The sequence below is a fragment of the Tamandua tetradactyla genome, chromosome X (genome assembly GCF_023851605.1).
Source record: "Tamandua tetradactyla isolate mTamTet1 chromosome X, mTamTet1.pri, whole genome shotgun sequence".
Lineage (NCBI taxonomy): Eukaryota > Metazoa > Chordata > Mammalia > Pilosa > Myrmecophagidae > Tamandua > Tamandua tetradactyla.
In genome coordinates, this window is record NC_135353.1 from 102,518,348 (window position 1) to 102,535,271 (window position 16,924).

General features: G+C 37.6%; 1 protein-coding gene and 1 pseudogene across 1 annotated transcript in view; one reads left to right on the plus strand and one right to left on the minus strand.

The window, feature by feature from the left end:
* The window catches only part of LOC143671513 (ectodysplasin-A-like), a 474,212-nt gene that overhangs the window by 271,140 nt on the left and 186,148 nt on the right, over positions 1-16,924 (minus strand). The gene's annotated exons all lie outside the window — the stretch shown is intronic.
* Positions 6,759-8,919, plus strand: LOC143670987 (prolyl endopeptidase pseudogene; annotated as a pseudogene).

Below are 16,924 nucleotides of genomic sequence, written 5' to 3' on the forward strand. Positions count from 1 at the left end.
ATCTACTCAGAGGACTTAAGGGCAAAGACACAAACGGACATTTGCACACCAATGTTTATAGCAGCGTTATTTACAATTACAAAGAGATGGAAACAGCCAAAATGTCCATCAACAGACGAGTGGCTAAACAAACTGTGGTATATACATACGATGGAATATTATGCAGCTTTAAGACAGAATAAACTTATGAAGCATGTAATAACATGGATGGACCTAGAGAACATTATGCCGAGTGAGACTAGCCAAAAACTGAAGGACAAATACTGTATGGTCCCACTGATGTGAACCGACATTAGAGAATAAACTTGGAATACGTCATTGGTAACAGAGACCATCAGGAGATAGAAATCAGGTAAGATAATGGGTAATTTGAACTAAAAGGATACAGACTGTGCAACAAGACTGGATACAAAAACTCAGAAATGGACAGGACATTACTACCTAATTGTAATGTAATTATTTTAAAACACTGAATGAAGATGCATCTGAGGTATAGTTTTTTTATTTTTATTTTTTCTCTCTATTATCGTTTTATTTCTTTTTCTTTTGTCTTTCTATTTCTTCTTCTAAATCGATGCAAATGTACTAAGAAACGATGAATATGCATCTATGTGATGATATTAAGAATTACTGATTGTATATGTAGAATGGAATGATTTCTAAATGTTGTGTTAGTTAATTTTTTTAATTAATAAAAAAAATCAAATGCTTCTGCACCTCAAAATATTTTCAAAAAGGTGAAAAGGCAGCCAACTCAGTGGGAGAAAATATTTGGAAGTCACATATCAAAGGTTTGATTCCCCATATATACAAAGAAATCATAAAACTCAACAACAAAAGAACAAACAACCCAATTATAAAATGGGCTAAAGATATGAATAGGCATTTTTTTGCAGAGAAAATACATATGGCTCAAAAGCACATGAAGAGATGTTCATTTTCACTGGCGATAAAGGAAAGGCACATCAAGTCTACATTGAGATACCACCTTACACATATAAGAATGGCAGCTATTAAACAAACAGGAAACTATAAATGTAGGAGATGATGTGAAGACATTGGGACACTTATGCACTGCTGGTGGGAATGTATAATGGTGTAGCCACAATGGAAGACAGTTTGGTGGTTCCTTAGGAAACTAAATATCGAGTTGCCCTATGACCCGGCAACAGCACTAGTATATACCCAGAAGAGCTGAAAACAATGACAGAAGCAGACATTTTCACACTGATTTTCACAGCAGCTTTACTGACAATTGCCAAAAGATGGAAATAAACCAAATGCCCATCAACAGACAAGTGGACCAACAAAATCTAGTATATACATATGATAGAATATAATGCAGCAGTAAGATGAAATGATATCCTGAAGCACATCACAAGATGGATGAGCCTTGAGGAGATAATGTTCAGTGAAATAAGCCAGACACAAAAGGATAGATACTGTATGATTCTACTTTTCTGACCAGCATAAAGGTATAATCAGAGGTTTATAATATAGAATATAGGGGACTTAGAGATACATAGAAGCTAGAGATGGGTGAACCATAAGCTAATGAGGTTGAACTCCAATGTAAGGGGACAGATAGAAGTGAAGACGGTTCTCTAGTGGATGTATAAGTAATATTGCCATATTGAAGATGAAGAAGATTGAAAGGAGTTGTATAAACCTACATGTCCCACTGATTAACACTAGCAATATAAGTTTGTTCTTGCAAAAACTATTTCAAAGGTATGATTCAAGTACAAAGAGTGTTTAAATCTAGGGTATAGGGAGAAACTGCTATTGCATGCTATGGGTATGTTAACAGAAAAACATCAACACTACCACAGCAGCAGCAAAGGTAAATAATGGAGAGAGGGACAAGGGTTAAGAGGAGGTTTAGATTTCCTATTTCATGAGGGTGTGTTTATTGATTATCTTTTTCTTGGGAATAATGAAATTCTCTAAAATTGAGAGTGTTGATGAACTGTGGACTTTGGGCACTATACACAATGCCTGATGAATGCAGGTGGCTGAAGGATATACTGAAGAAGTAGATTGGTGAACGATGGTATATACATATGATCGAATATTGTGCTGCTACAAAAAGGAATGAAGTCATAAGGCATGTGTTCTAGTTTGCTAGCGGCCGGAATGCAACACACCAGAGACGGATTAGCTTCTAATAAAAGGGGATTTATTTTGTTGGTTCTTCAGAGGAAAGGCAGCTAACTTTCCACTGAGGCTCTTTCTTATGTGGAAGGCACAGGATGGTCTCTGCTAGTCTTCTCTCCAGGCCCCTGGGTTCCAACAACTTTCCCCGGGGTGATTTCTTTCTCCATCTCCAAGGGCCCGGGCTGAGCTGCAAGTGCTGAGATGAGGAATGCCAAGCTGCTAGACTGTGCTACATTGCGTTCTCTCATTTAAGCACAAGCCAATTAAGTTAAACGTCACTCATTGCAGCAGACACGCCTCCTAGCCGACTGCGGATGTAATTAGCAACAGATGAGATTCACCTACCATTGGCTCATGTCCACAGTAACAGAACTAGGTGCTTTCACCTGGCCAAGTTGACAACTGAATCTAACTACCACAGCATGCAACATTGTGAATGAACATGTGGGACATTTGGTGAGGCAAAATATGCCAGAAACAAAAGAACAATTATTGTATGTTCTTTAGATAATGGTTACAAGAAAACAGGGGCCTGGATTTTAAGTTTTTATAGCAGACACATTTAGACTGGAGTGGTAATTACTGTTTCTGGATTTTGAGAGGCTGTTTCATATGTATACATAAATATATGTATATATAACTGGTACTTAGAGATAAGAACGAAGAACGAAGCAAATCAGATTGGGGTTAAAGTAATTCAGAACACAGGGATAAGGAAGACAATGTGTATGTTTTAGAAACACACATACTCTTTGAGACCAAAGGAAGAAAAGTTTATTTGGTCTGGAACCAAAATTCTCTGTAGCACATAATCTAACTCAACCTATCTGTATAGCTCATTTGAACAATTGAAACACAGGGATCCCAGAATAAGAAAGAGGTCCTTCAATCTACTATAGCTTAATGTAATGCCTGGATACATCCTAGAGTATATTAAGCAGATAATCAAAAGTATTGGCAATGTCCCTTGAGGAATGGGAAAAAAATATGGAACTATTAAACTTTACCATCAGGGAACCCCCTGATACTGTGTCAAACGTTAGGGACACCCAAATCAATAAGCCAAGCCCTTGCTCTTGAGGCTTACACTTGTGAAGCTTATGTACATGGCAGAGAAGCTTGGCCTACTGATAGCTATGCTTAAGAGTTACTTCTGGAGGACCTCTGTTGCTCGGATGTGGCCTCAGTCTCTCTAAGTCCAACTCTGCAAGTGAAATCATTGCCCTCCCCCCACATGGGTCATGCATCCAGGGGTGAAAGTCCCTGGCAGCATGGGAGATGACTCCCAGAGATGTGTCCAGCCCTGGCACTGTGGGATCAACAATTCTCTGTCCTGATCACAAGGTAGAAAAGAAGTGTAAATACAAAGTACCCGTGGCTGAGCGAGTTCAAATAGAGTCGAAAGGCTACTCTGGAGGTTGCCCTTATACAAGCTTCAGTTAGACTTTGCTACTGCTCATAATTTGCCAAACCCAAACCAGGATAATTCCAGCCAACCCTAAAGAACACCTAGGGCAATATATAAGTTTCTACAAAGGTTCCATGCACTAAGGTAACTATCCAGAAACCTACAACATCCAGATAAGTCCTGAAACCTAGAGGGGCCAGTCTTTCCAGAACATCAGCTAGTTCCATCTCCCTACCCCTTATTACTGACAGCTCTTCCAACATGAAAAAGTTACAATGGAGATAGCCCAAATACCCCTAAAGAGTGGGAGAAAGATCAAATGGTGGTGTTATACAGAGAAGTTAGAGTTTAACAAACGAGTATGACTGCTGAATATTATACTGGTATTTCTTTTAGTTTCCAGTATCATAGCGCAGCTAGAAGTAAAAGCCTAAAGTTGTGGAATTGTAACCCATACCAAACTCTGAAATCTGTTCTACAACTAATTATTGCACTGTGCTTTGAAATTTATTGGGCTTTTTTTGTATATATGTTATTTTTCACAAAAAAGAAGAAAAAGTCAATTGTGATGATAAAAAAATATTTAAGCCTTCTAGCCTCCTGTATTCTGGAGCAGCTAGAAGGAGAAATCTGAGAGGATCATATGGTAGCCCATGACAAACTCTGAGATATGTCCTGTAACTACTTGCTGAAGGGTACTTTGAAAACTATTGCTTTTTTATTTCTTTGCTTTGTATATATATTATACAATAAAAACAAATAAAAATTAAAAGGTAAAGTAAAAATTATATCAAAAGCTATATTAACATTTTAATAAAGCTGACCATTTAATTCTAAAAAAAAAAAAAAAAATTGACAGAATTCAACACCCATCCATGAAAAAATATTTAGCCAACCAGGAACAGAGAGGAAGAGCATCAACCCGATAAAAGAACATCTACAAAATGTCTATATTTAACATCATTCTATGTGGCACTGACAGAGGGATATACAAATAGATCACTGAAAGAGAATAGAGACCCCAGAAACAGACCCAGAAACGTATGCCCAGCTGATATTTTTTGTTATTTTGTTTTTTAATGTTTTACTTATTTTATTTTCATTGATATATATTATACATTCACATACCATGTAATCATTCAAAGTGTACAATCAATGGTTCACAATATCATCATATAGCTGTCTATTTATCTATCAAAATGGACTTTTTTCTTTTTTGTGAAAAATAACATATATACAAAAGAGCAATAAATTTCAAAGTACATCTCAACAATTACTTGTAGAACGGATTTCAGAATTTGGTATGGGTTACAGTTCCACAATTTTAGGTTTTTACTTCTAGCTGTTCTAAGATACTGGAGACTAAAATAAATATCAATATAATGATTCAGCAAACATACTCATTTGTTAAACCCTACTTTCTCTGTATAACTCCACCATCACCTTTGATCTTTCTATCCCACTCTTTAGGGGTATTTAAGCTATGCCCCTTCTAGCTTTTTCATGTTGGCCAAGTGATTTTTTTTTTAATAACAGCTTTATGGAGACATAATTTACAGACCATAAAATTCACCTTTTTATATTCACACATTTGCAACCATCACCAGTATCCAATTTGGAGCATTTTAATCACCTCAAAATGAAACCCCAAACTCGCTTCCAGCCATTTCCCACTCCCCCTTTACTCCAGCCTCTAGAATTCGCCAATCCTTATGGATTTGACTATTCTGGACATTTCATATAAATGGAATCATACAATATTTTTGCCTTTTGTATTTGGCTTATTTCACTTAGCATAATGTTTTCAAGGTTCATACATGTTGTTGCATGTATAAATACCACATTCCTTTTTATGCTCCAACTGCTTTTGGACCAAGGAGCAAAAGCAACTTACTGGAGTAAGCAGACTCCTTAAACAAATGATGCTGGATCAACTGACATCTATAAACATATATATATATATATATATATATATATCTTGAGTTAAACCTCATCCTTATACAAATCAAGTCATCATGGATTATGTACTTAAAAATGTCAATACAGAACTTAGGGCTGGCACAAAGAGTTCTTAGATTTGATACCAAAAGCATGATCCATTTATAAAAACCTGATAAAATGGACCTCATCAAAACTAACACTTGCTTTTCAAAAGAGCATCTTAAGAGGATGAAAAGACATGCTTTGGGCTGGGAGAAAATATTTGTAAAGTGTATATCTATGCCAGTTTGAATTTGTGGACCCCAGAGAAGCCAAGTCCTTTAATCCTCATTCAATATTGCTGCGTGGGAGTTTTTTTCTTGTTTCCATGGAGATGTGCCGCACCCAGTTGTGGGCGGTAACTTTTGATTAGATGTTTTCCATGAAGATCTAGCTCCATCCATTCAAGGTGGGGTTGCTTACTGGGGCTCTTTAAGAGGGAACCGCTTTGAAAAAAGCTTTAGAGCCACGAGAGCTCAGGCAACCAGAGACATCTGGAGATGTAGAGGGACTATGCCCCTGGGGGAGCATGGTAAAACAAGAAGCTTGGAGAGAAAGCTAGCAGATATCACCATGTGCCTTTCCAGTTGAGAGAGAGAAACCCTGAACTTCATCGGCCTTTCTTGAGTGAAAGTAACCCTCTTGCTGGTGCCTTAATGTGGACATTTTCATAGCTTTGCCTTAATTTGGACATTTTCACAGCCTTAGAACTATAATCTAACAACTTAATAAATTTCCCTTTTTAAAAGTCATTCCATTTCTGGTATGTTCCATTCCAGCAGCTTGCAAACTAGAACAATATTTGACAAAGAATGTATACGGAACATATAAGGAGCTCTAAAGATTCAACAGTAAACCCAAATAATCCAAGTATAAAATGGGCAAAACACATGAACAGACATTTAACTAAGGATATACTGATGGGAAGTGAGCATATGAAACGTTCAACCTCATTAGCCATTAGGAAAATGCAAATTAAAACTGCCCAGCCTGGGAGGAGCTTCAAAGCCTTGCAGACAGCTGCTTCCTACTTCCTGCTAGCCCTCACTGGGGCACTACCAGTCCAGACTAGCAAGTCCTGTCTGAGATCTGTCCTCAGCTGCAGCTCACTGGGCCCCTGCTGGCTCTCTAGCCTTGCCCTGCAGCCAGCCAGCCCCACTCACATCCCCACCCAGAGCCCTGCTCCAGGATATTGCCCCCTGCCTGCCCTGCCATGCTGTCCTTCTAGTATCCCAATGTGTAGCATGATGAGACCAATATACAAGATTATCATGGACACAAAATCTGTGAAGAAGATCCAGACAGTGAGAAAACAAAGGCTTTTGTGGAAGCCCAGAACAAGATCACTGTGCCATTTCTTGAGCAGCATCCTATTCAGTTTATATAAGGAGAGAATGACTGAACTGTATGACTATCCCAAATATAGTTACCACTTCAAGAAAGGAAAACAGTTTTTTTATTTTTTATTCTTTACAATACAGATTTGCAGAACCAATGAGTATTATATGTACAGGGTTCCTTAGAGGGTGAGGCCAGAATGTTCCTGACCCGAACATACTCTCTGATGATGGTACAAGTGGCATTCCAAGGCTATGCATTCAGCAAGATGGTGAACATTTGCATATGGTCTGAGTGCCTGTGGCTCGAATTGAGTGACAGTCAAGTTCATGAAAGCTGATGGTGTGAAAAAACTTCCAGATATGCTTGAAGGAGTCCAGTTTAGCTGTATGGCTCGGACCCCTGATGGGAATGGAATGTTCTAAAACTCATATTCCCAACAAGACCGAAAAAGTGATGGCACAGAGACATCCTCCAATCTCTACTAAAAGCTCTGCTACCATGTCTTGGGGACTGGTCAAAGGATATTTTGTGTCTTGAGTTTCCCCATGAGCCTAAGTGGATGGGTGGAGCTGAGTTATCTCATGATGGTTTCTGTGTCTTGTTATCAATAAGGGAGGGGTGTGATCCAGTAAATCAACTCTGGTACTGTGACTTAGAGCAGGAATCAGATGGCATCACTGGAATCCTAAAGTGGGTAAAGATTATTGACAACTTTGATGGAGAATATGACTATGTAACCAAAAAGGGGGATAGTGTTCATATTCAAGACAAATTGCCATTCCCCCAACTATCGCCTGATCAACGTCGACTTCACAGAACCTGATGAGTCTAAATGGAAAGTGCTTCTTCTGGAGTGAGAAAGATACCCTAAAATGTAGTTTGTGTCAAGTCCAGCTTTTTGGTCTTATGCTATCTCCATGATGTGAAGAACATTCCACAGCTTCGTGACCTGGCAACGGGCGCCCCCCTTAAGACTTTCCCACTCAATGTTGGTAGTATCAAAGGATATAGTGGTCAGAAGGACGCTAAGATAATCTATCAGTTTACTTCCTTTTCATCCCTAGGTATCATATATTGCTGTGATCTTATTAAATAAGAACTGGAGCCAAGTGTTTTCTGAGAGGTAACTATGAAAAGAATTGATCCTTCTGATTACTATCCAGATTTTCCACCCTAGCAAGAATGGAACAAACATTCCAGTGTTCATTGTGCATAAAAAAGCCATAAAATTGGATGGCTCTCATCATGCTTTCTCATATGGCTATGAAGGTTTCAACATATCTATTAAAGAACTACAGTGCATCCAGGATTATTTTTATGAGATATATGAGTGGCATCTTTGCAGTGGCCAAAAGGACAGGCGGTGAATATAGAGGGGTATGGCATAAGGTGGTATCTTGGCCTAAAAACAAAACTGCTTTGATGATTTTCAGTATGCTATTGAATATCTTATAAAGGAAGGATACACACACATCTCCCAAAAGGCTGTCTATTCATGGAGGTTCATTGGAGGCCTCTTAGTGGCTACTTGTCAAATCAGCATCCTGACCTCTTTGGTTGTGTCAATGCCCAAGTTGGATTAATGGACATGCTCAAATTCCACAAATATACCATTGGTCATGCCTGGACTACTGATTATGAGTTCTAGGGTAGCAGGCAATACTTTGAATGGCTTATCAACTATTCTCCATTGCATAACGTCAAGTTACCAGAAGCAGACAACATCCAGTACTTGTCCATGCATTACCTGCTGCCAACTATGATGACCACGTGGTACTGCTCCACACCCTGAAGTTCACTGCCACTCTTCATAGATGGTGGACAAGAGCAAGAAGCAGCTCAACAGCATGCTTATCCATGTGGACACCAAGTTGGGCAACAGGGTGGGGGAGCCCACAGCCAAAACGATGGAAGAAATCTCAGGTATGTTTGCATTCACAGTATGGTATCTTACATCAACTGGATTCAGTAAATGGAATTCCCTGTTCTTGCCTGACAGTCACAGAAATCCTCAAGGGCTTTCTCTCCGTTAAAACTTAGACACTACTGGGCATAATGCTTACCCACATGGACATTATTTGTGCACTCATAAACTGAGGTAGAACAGAACTGCTATGGGAATTTTATCTTTTTTAGACTGCTTTTTAGCAAGACATTGGAGTTATTTTCTCCACCCTGAATAGGCACATGTTTTTTTGGTTATTTGTTTGTTTAAGGCATTTATTTGGTTAAATACCAAAATGGCAGCAAACATGTAGTGAATACTAAATTGCTGAATTAAGAGTCACAGTCAGGCATACATCATATATAATACCTCAGTGAAATTTTCTTCTGTAATCATAACCAAAATATCTTTAAATAAACATGATAAATGTTCTCATTTCTTTTTTTAAAAAAGAGACTTCTTTGCAACAATAATAAATTTTACTTAAGAAAAAAATCACAATGAGATATCACTATATACCTACTGAGAATGGCTAAAATAAAAAATAGTGACAGCACCAAACAGTAATGAGGATGTGGAATAACTGGATCACTCAGACATTCCTTGTGGGAATGTGAAACGGCACAGTCACTCTTCATAACAATTTGGTAGTTTCTCATAAAATTAAACATGCAAACTACCATATGACCCACTAATTGCACCCTTAGGAACTTATCCCAGAAAAATGGAAACTTATTTTCACTAAAAAACCTGTACACAAATGTTCTTATAAGCTTGTTCATTACAGCAGGAAATTGGAAACAGACCAGATGTCTTTCAATATGTGAATGGTTAAACAAACCACAGCAATAAAAAAGAACAGACTTTTGATACATGCAGCAACTTGGATGACAGTCGAGGGAATTGTGATAAGTGAAAAAACAATCTCAAATAAACACATACTGTATGATTATTTTTGCATAATATTCTAGAAATGAGAAAATTATAGAAATGGATAACATTAATATTGGCCATGGGTTAGAAATGGGGAACATATAGTAAGTATTTCTATGAAATAGAAATACTATTTTATAGTAGTATAAAATATTCTACTATATTTATAGTAGATAAAAAAAGGTATCGTGTTGTAATGGAGTTCTGTATCTTGACTCTATCAATTTCAACATCCTGGTTATGATATTGTACAAGTTTTACAAGATGTTACTGTGGTAGTTAGATTCAGTTGTCAACTTGGCTAGGTAAAGGTGCCTAGATCTATTGCTGCAGACATGAGCCAATGGCATGTGAACCTCATCTGTTGCTGATTATATCTACAGTCGGCTACGAGGTGTGCCTGCTGCAGTGAATGATGTTTGATTTAATTGGCTGGTGCTTAAATGAGAGTGCTTAACGTAGCACAGCCCAAGCAGCTCACAATACCTCATCTCAGCACTCTCAGCTCAGCCTAGGCCTTTGGAGATGCAGAAAGAAATCACCCCAGGGAAAGTTGTTAGAACCCAGAGGCCTGGAAAGAAGGCCAGCAGAGATCACCCTGTGCCTTCTCACATAAGAAACAGCCTCAGTTGAAAGTTAGCTGCCTTTCCTCTGAAGAACTAACAAAATAAATCCCCTTTTATTAAAAGCCAATCTGTCTCTCATGTGTTGCATTCCTGCAGGTAGCAAACTAGAACAGATTTTGGTACCAGAGAGTGCAGTGCTGTTGCAGTTTGCAAATACCAGATATGTTAGAATGGTTTTTTGTATGTATAAGGGGAAGATTTTGGAGGAACTGTGAAGAGAATGATGGAGAAGTCCTGGAGTGCTTCAAGAGACTGTTGGTGTAAATGGAACCACTGCCAATCTGGACAAAGGGGGACACAAAAGGGACAAATTGGAGTTTGCAGAGTGAGAACCATGGAAGCTCAGGTCTGAAGCCAAGAAATCTCAGCCAGGAGAGTGGACCCACCCATATATATGGAGAAGGTGAGTTTGCCCTGAGGGCAGAGGATGGATCTCCCATCTCGTTGCAGTGGAAGAGCTGTGCCGCCTCAGGTCTTTGAGAAGGTATAGCATGCCCCTTGTGGACTGGGGAGTGACTGGCTGCCACCAAATTGAGGGTTTGAGCATGTGTGCTAGAAATGGCAGAGAGCCCAGCCCCGATGCTCGAAGAAGGCGGAACCAAGAAAAAAAGTGGTCTCTTCAATGTCCCCCGAGGTTGATTTGGAAAGAGGCGGGCCACTGCATAGGCCTTTGGAAAGGGTGGGACTGCCACTTTGTAAAGCAGAAGGATGAATGACTTTCAGACTTTGAACTCCAATGGTGTTTGCCCTGCAGGTTTTACACCTGTGTTCCTTCCAATTTCTCCCTACGGAAATGAAAACCTGTATCCTGTGAATATCCTCCTTTGCATGTTGGCACCAGATAACTTATTTTGAGATTCATAGATCCACAACTAGAAGATAATTTTTTTTGCACCTTAATATTGTTTAAGGTGATGTGTGTAGTTGCCAAGTTGACAAGGGGTGGACATATGGTAGTTAGATGCAGTTCTCAAGTTGGTCAAGTGAAGGTGCCTAGATCTATTGCTGTGGACATGAGCCAATGGTGTGTGAACCTCATCTGTTGCTGATTAAGTCTGCAGTTGGCTAGGAGGCATGCCTGCTGCAATGAATGATGTTTGATTTAATTGGCTGGTGCTTAAATGAGAGTGCTCAACGTAGCACAGCCCAAGCAGCTCAGCATGCCTCATCTCAGCACTTGCAGCTCAGCCCAGGCCTTTGGAGATGCAGAAAGGAATCACCCTGGGGAAAGTTGTTGGAATTCAGAGGCCTGGAAAGAAGGCCAGCAGAGATCACCCTGTGCCTTCCCACATGAGAAAGAGCCTCAGTTGAAAGTTAGCTGCTGTTCCTCTGAAGAACTAAAGAAATAAATCCCCTTTTATTAAAAGCCAATCCATCTCTGGTATGTTGCATTCCGGCAGCTAGCAAGCTAGAACAGTTACCTTAGAGAAAAACTGAGTAAAGGTTACACAAGTTCTCTTTGTATTACTTCTTACATATGTATAAAAAACTAATATTATCTCAAAATGAAAAGGTTATTTTAATTTAATAAAACAAAATTTTCTCAGAAACACAAAGGCTGAAAGAATTCATCACCAGCATCTGTATCATACAAGAATGTTACAGGACGTACTTCATGAAAAAGTAATTTGACAGCAGATGGAAATATGGATCTACACCAGAAATGGTAATTACCTGGATAAATACATAAGATTTTTTTTACTGTGCACACTGCAAACCCCAATACAACCCCTAAAATAACTAAAGTGTTATATCTAATAATCCAACAAAGGGCATAAAATAGAATCATAAAAATATTCATTTAATCCACAGAAGGCAGAAAAAGAGGGAAAAGCGAATGCAGAATAGATAAGAAAAATAGAAAACAAATAAATGATAGATTTAAATGTAACTGTACTACCATATTAAATGTAAATGGTCTAAACACCTCAATAAAAAGCCAAAGACTATTAGATTGGGTGATAGAAGATTTTATGCTGCCCACAAGAAACACATTTTTAATATGAGAGCACAAATAGGTTAAAAGTAATAGGATATGAAAAGATATACATGCTAACATTAATTAAAATAAGTCTGGAGTGTTTACATTAATCATACAAATTAGGTTTTAGAGCAAAGAATAAAACCTGTAACAAAGAAAGTAATTTCATAATGATAAAGGGGTCAACTGATAAGGAGAACATAAGAATAATAACTGCTTACTTACCTTATGACAAAGCTTCACAATACATAAAGAAAGAAACTGAGAAAATTACAAGTACACAAATGCACAATTATACTCAGAGATTTCATATTCCTCCTTCCATAATTCATAAAATAAGTAGACCAAAGATCAGTAATGGGTTAGAAGACTTCGCCAACAGTATCAATCAAAGTTAATCTAATGATATTAGTGGAATACTCCTGCCAACATCTGCAGAGAACTCATTCTTTTCAACTGCACATGGAACATTTATCAAGATAGACCATATTGTGGGCAATGAATCAAAATCTTAATAAATTTAAAGGGATTCAAGTCACATGAAGTATTTCTTCTCACCACACTTGGAATTAAGTTAGAAATCAGGAACAGAAAAATATTTGGAAATTAAATAACACATTTCTAACTATTCCATACTCAAAGAAGAAATTAAAAGGGAAGTTAGAAAAATATTTAAAACTGAATGAGGATGAAAACACAATATAACAGAATCAGTAATTAAGAGGAAATTTATAGCAGTAAATGCCTATATTAGAAAAGAAAAAGGAAGTTCTCAAATCAATGACCTCAGATTGAAATTTAAGTAAATAGTAAAAGAAAAACAAAGTCCAAATAAGAAAAAATATTTGGAAGTATTGGGAGTTTGATTCTAAAATCAAATGTAAAGTACCTAGAATAGTCAAAACAATTTTGAAGTGAACAATAGTGGAGGATTAACATCACTTTGTTCAGGACTTAATATAAAGCTACAGTAATCGAGACAGTGTGTTAGTGTTTAAGGATAGACAAACTGATAGATGAAACACAATACAATCCACAAATAGATGCACTCTTCTAGCGTCAACTGATTTTAAACAAATGTGCTAAGTTAATACAGTGGGGAAAGAATAGTCTATTCAACAAATGTTACTGTAAAAAGTAGATACCTATACTCAAATAAATAAAAAAATTAACAAACCTTGACCTTTATCACACACCGTTAATAAAAATTAAGCAAATATGGGTCATAGACCTAAATACAAGTGTGAAACTTCTAGAAGTAAACATAAAAGAAAATCTGTGTCTTTGGGTTTGTCCCAAATTCCTTAAGTATGACAAAAAACCTACAAGTTAGAAAGAGAAAATGAATAAATTGGATTTCATCAACACTAAAACATTTGCTTTTCAGAAGATACCATTATGAAAATAGAAAGACAAGCCACAGATTGGGAGAAAATACTTGCAAAACATATATCTGACAAATTGACTGTATTTTGAAACTTCAACTTCTGTGTGAGACTAAAGGAAGAGATGTTTAGTCAGTGCAAAATTTATATTCTCTGTAGCATACTATCTAATTTAACTTGTATGGCTAGCTTATTCAAACACCATAATTACATGGAACCTTGAATAGAGAGTGAGATCTTTTTGGTTTGTACAGGTTAATATGATACCCGAAAACATCCCAGAGTAATCTGGGAAGAAGATAAAAAAGTATGTGCATATGATCAAATATTGTGTTGCTATAAAAAGGAATATCATGAGGCATGCAATGATGCAAATGAACCTGTGGGACATTTGGTGAGGCAAAATAAGCCAAAAATGAAAGAACAACTACTGTATGATCTCCTTTAGAAAATGCTTATAAGAAAACAGGGGCTTAGGGGGTGTAAGTTTAGTTCCATGGTAGAATACTCGCAAGCCATGCGAGAGATCTGGGTTCGATTTCTTGCCCATGCACTTCCCAAACAAAAAATGAAACAAACAAAAATTCAACAAATTGTACTGCATAAGGGGATACTCACATGGAAAAAGAATGTGACCCCCGTGATAGAGCATACAAACAAACAAACAAAACAGGTGCCTATATTGTAAGGTCTTATTAGCAGACACATTTAGTCCAGAGCGGTATTTATTATTTCTGGATTTTGAGAGGCTGTTTTATTTATCTATAACATGGTATTTTGAGATAAGAACGAAGTTGATCAGGTCAGGATTAAGGTAATTCAGAACTCAGGGATAAGGAAGACATTGTCCATATTTTAGAAACTCAGCTACTCTTTGAGACCAAAGGAAAAAGTTTTATTTTGTCTGGAACCTAAATTTTCTGTAGCACATAATTTAATTCAACCTTGGTAGCTCATTTGAACAACTGAAAAACAGGGAGCCCAGAATAAGATTGAGGGTCTTTAATCCTGTGTAGCTTAATGTAATGCCTGGATACATCCTAGAATATATTAAGCAGATAATCAAAAAGTATTGGCAAAGTCCCTTGAGGGACGGGAGAAAAAATATGGAACAATTAAATTTTACCATCAGGGAATCCCCTGATACTGCATCAAACATTAGGGACAACCAAATCAATAAGCCAAGCCATTGATCTTTAAGCTTATGTAGGTGGTGGAGAAATTTAGCCTACCTGTAAATATGCCTAAGAGTTACTTCTGGAGGACCTCTTTTGTTGCTCTGATGTGGCCTCACTCTCTCTAAGCCCAACTCTACAAGGGCAATCATTGCCCTCCCCCCTACATGGGCTATGACATCCAGGGGTGAAAGTCTCCCTGGCAGCATAAGAGATGACTCCCAGGGACATGTTCAGCCCTGGCACCATGGGATCAACAATTCTGTCCTGACCAAAAAGGGGAAAAGAAGTGTAAATACAAAGTACCAGTGGCTGAGAGAGTTCAAATAGTCAAGAGGCTACTCTGGAGGTTGCCCTTATACAAGCTTCAGTTAGACTTTGCTATTTATAATTTGCCAAATCCAAACCAGGACCATTCCAGCCAATCCTACAGAACACCTAGAACAATATATATGTTTCTACAAAGGTTCCATGCACTAAGGTAACTATCCAGAAACCTACAACCTCCAGATGAGTCCTGAAACCTAGAGAGGCCAGTCTTTCCAGAACATCAGCTAGTTCCATCTCCCTACCCCTTATTACTGACAGCTCTTCCAAAATGAAAAAGTTGCAATGAACATAGCCCAAATAACCCTAAAGAGTGGGAGAAAGATCAAAGGTGATGGTTGAGTTATACAGAGAAGGTAGGGTTTAACAAACGAGTATGATTGCTGAATCATTATACTTGTATTTATTTTATTCTCCAGTATCTTGGCATAGCTAGAAGTAAAAGCCTAAAGTTGTGGAATTGTAACCCATACCAAACTCTGAAATCTGTTCTACAACTAATTATTGTGTTGTGCTTTGAAATTTACTGGGGTTCTTTTTTGTATATGTTATTTTTCACAAAAAAAGAAAAAAAAATGATGATAAAAAATATATATATTCCTTATAGCCTCCAAAATTCTGGAGCAGCTAGAAGGAAAAATATGAATGATGGTATTGTAACCCATGAAAAACTCTGGAATCTCTCCTATAACTACTTGTCGAAGAGTGCTTTTAAAACTATTGCTTTTTTCTTTCTTTGCTTTTTATGTATGTTATATTATACAATAAAAAAGTTCACCAAAAAAAGTATGTACAAAGTCCCCTCGAGGGACTAGAGAAAAACGTGGAAATATTAAACTTCCTCACCTGAGGAAGATCTGATATTCTCACAGACATTGGGGACTGCCAATATGATGGACCAGGCCCTCATTCTTGCCCATATGAAGCTTATTCCTGCAAAGGAGAAGCTAAGCCTACTTATGACTATGCCTAAGAGTCACCCCAAGAGAACCTCTTTTGTTGCTCAAATGTGGCCTCTCGCTTAGTCAACTCCACAGGTGAATCCACTATCCTTCTCCCCCTACATGGGACATGACTACCAGAGGTTCGAATTTCCCTGGCAATGTGGGACATGATTCTTGGGAATGAGCCTGGCCCTGGTATCGTGGGACTGAGAAAGCCTTCTTGACCAAGATGGGGAAGAGAAATGAAGCAAAATAATGCTTTAGTAGCTGAGAGATTTCAAACAGACTTGAGAGGTCATTCTGGAGGTTATTCGTATGCAGTAATATAGATATACCTTTCCAGTTTTTTTGTATATTGGAGTAGTTATAGGGAAGTACCTGAAACTATTGAATTGTAATTCAGTAGCCCTGATTCTTGACGTTGATTGTATAAGTATATATCTTTTAAGGTGTGACTGTGTGACTGTGAAAACCTTGTGACTGATACTCCCTTTATCCAGTGTATGGACAGATGAGTAAGAAAATAAAGACATAACTAAATAAATAATAGGGAGATATGAGGGGTATGAAATGTTTTGGGTGTTCTTTTTTACTTTTATTTTTCTTTTTATTCTTATTTTTATTATTTTTTGAGTAACATAAATGTTCAAAATTCAATTGGATGATGAATGCACAGCTATATGATAATACTGTGAATCACTGACTGTATATTTTGAATGATT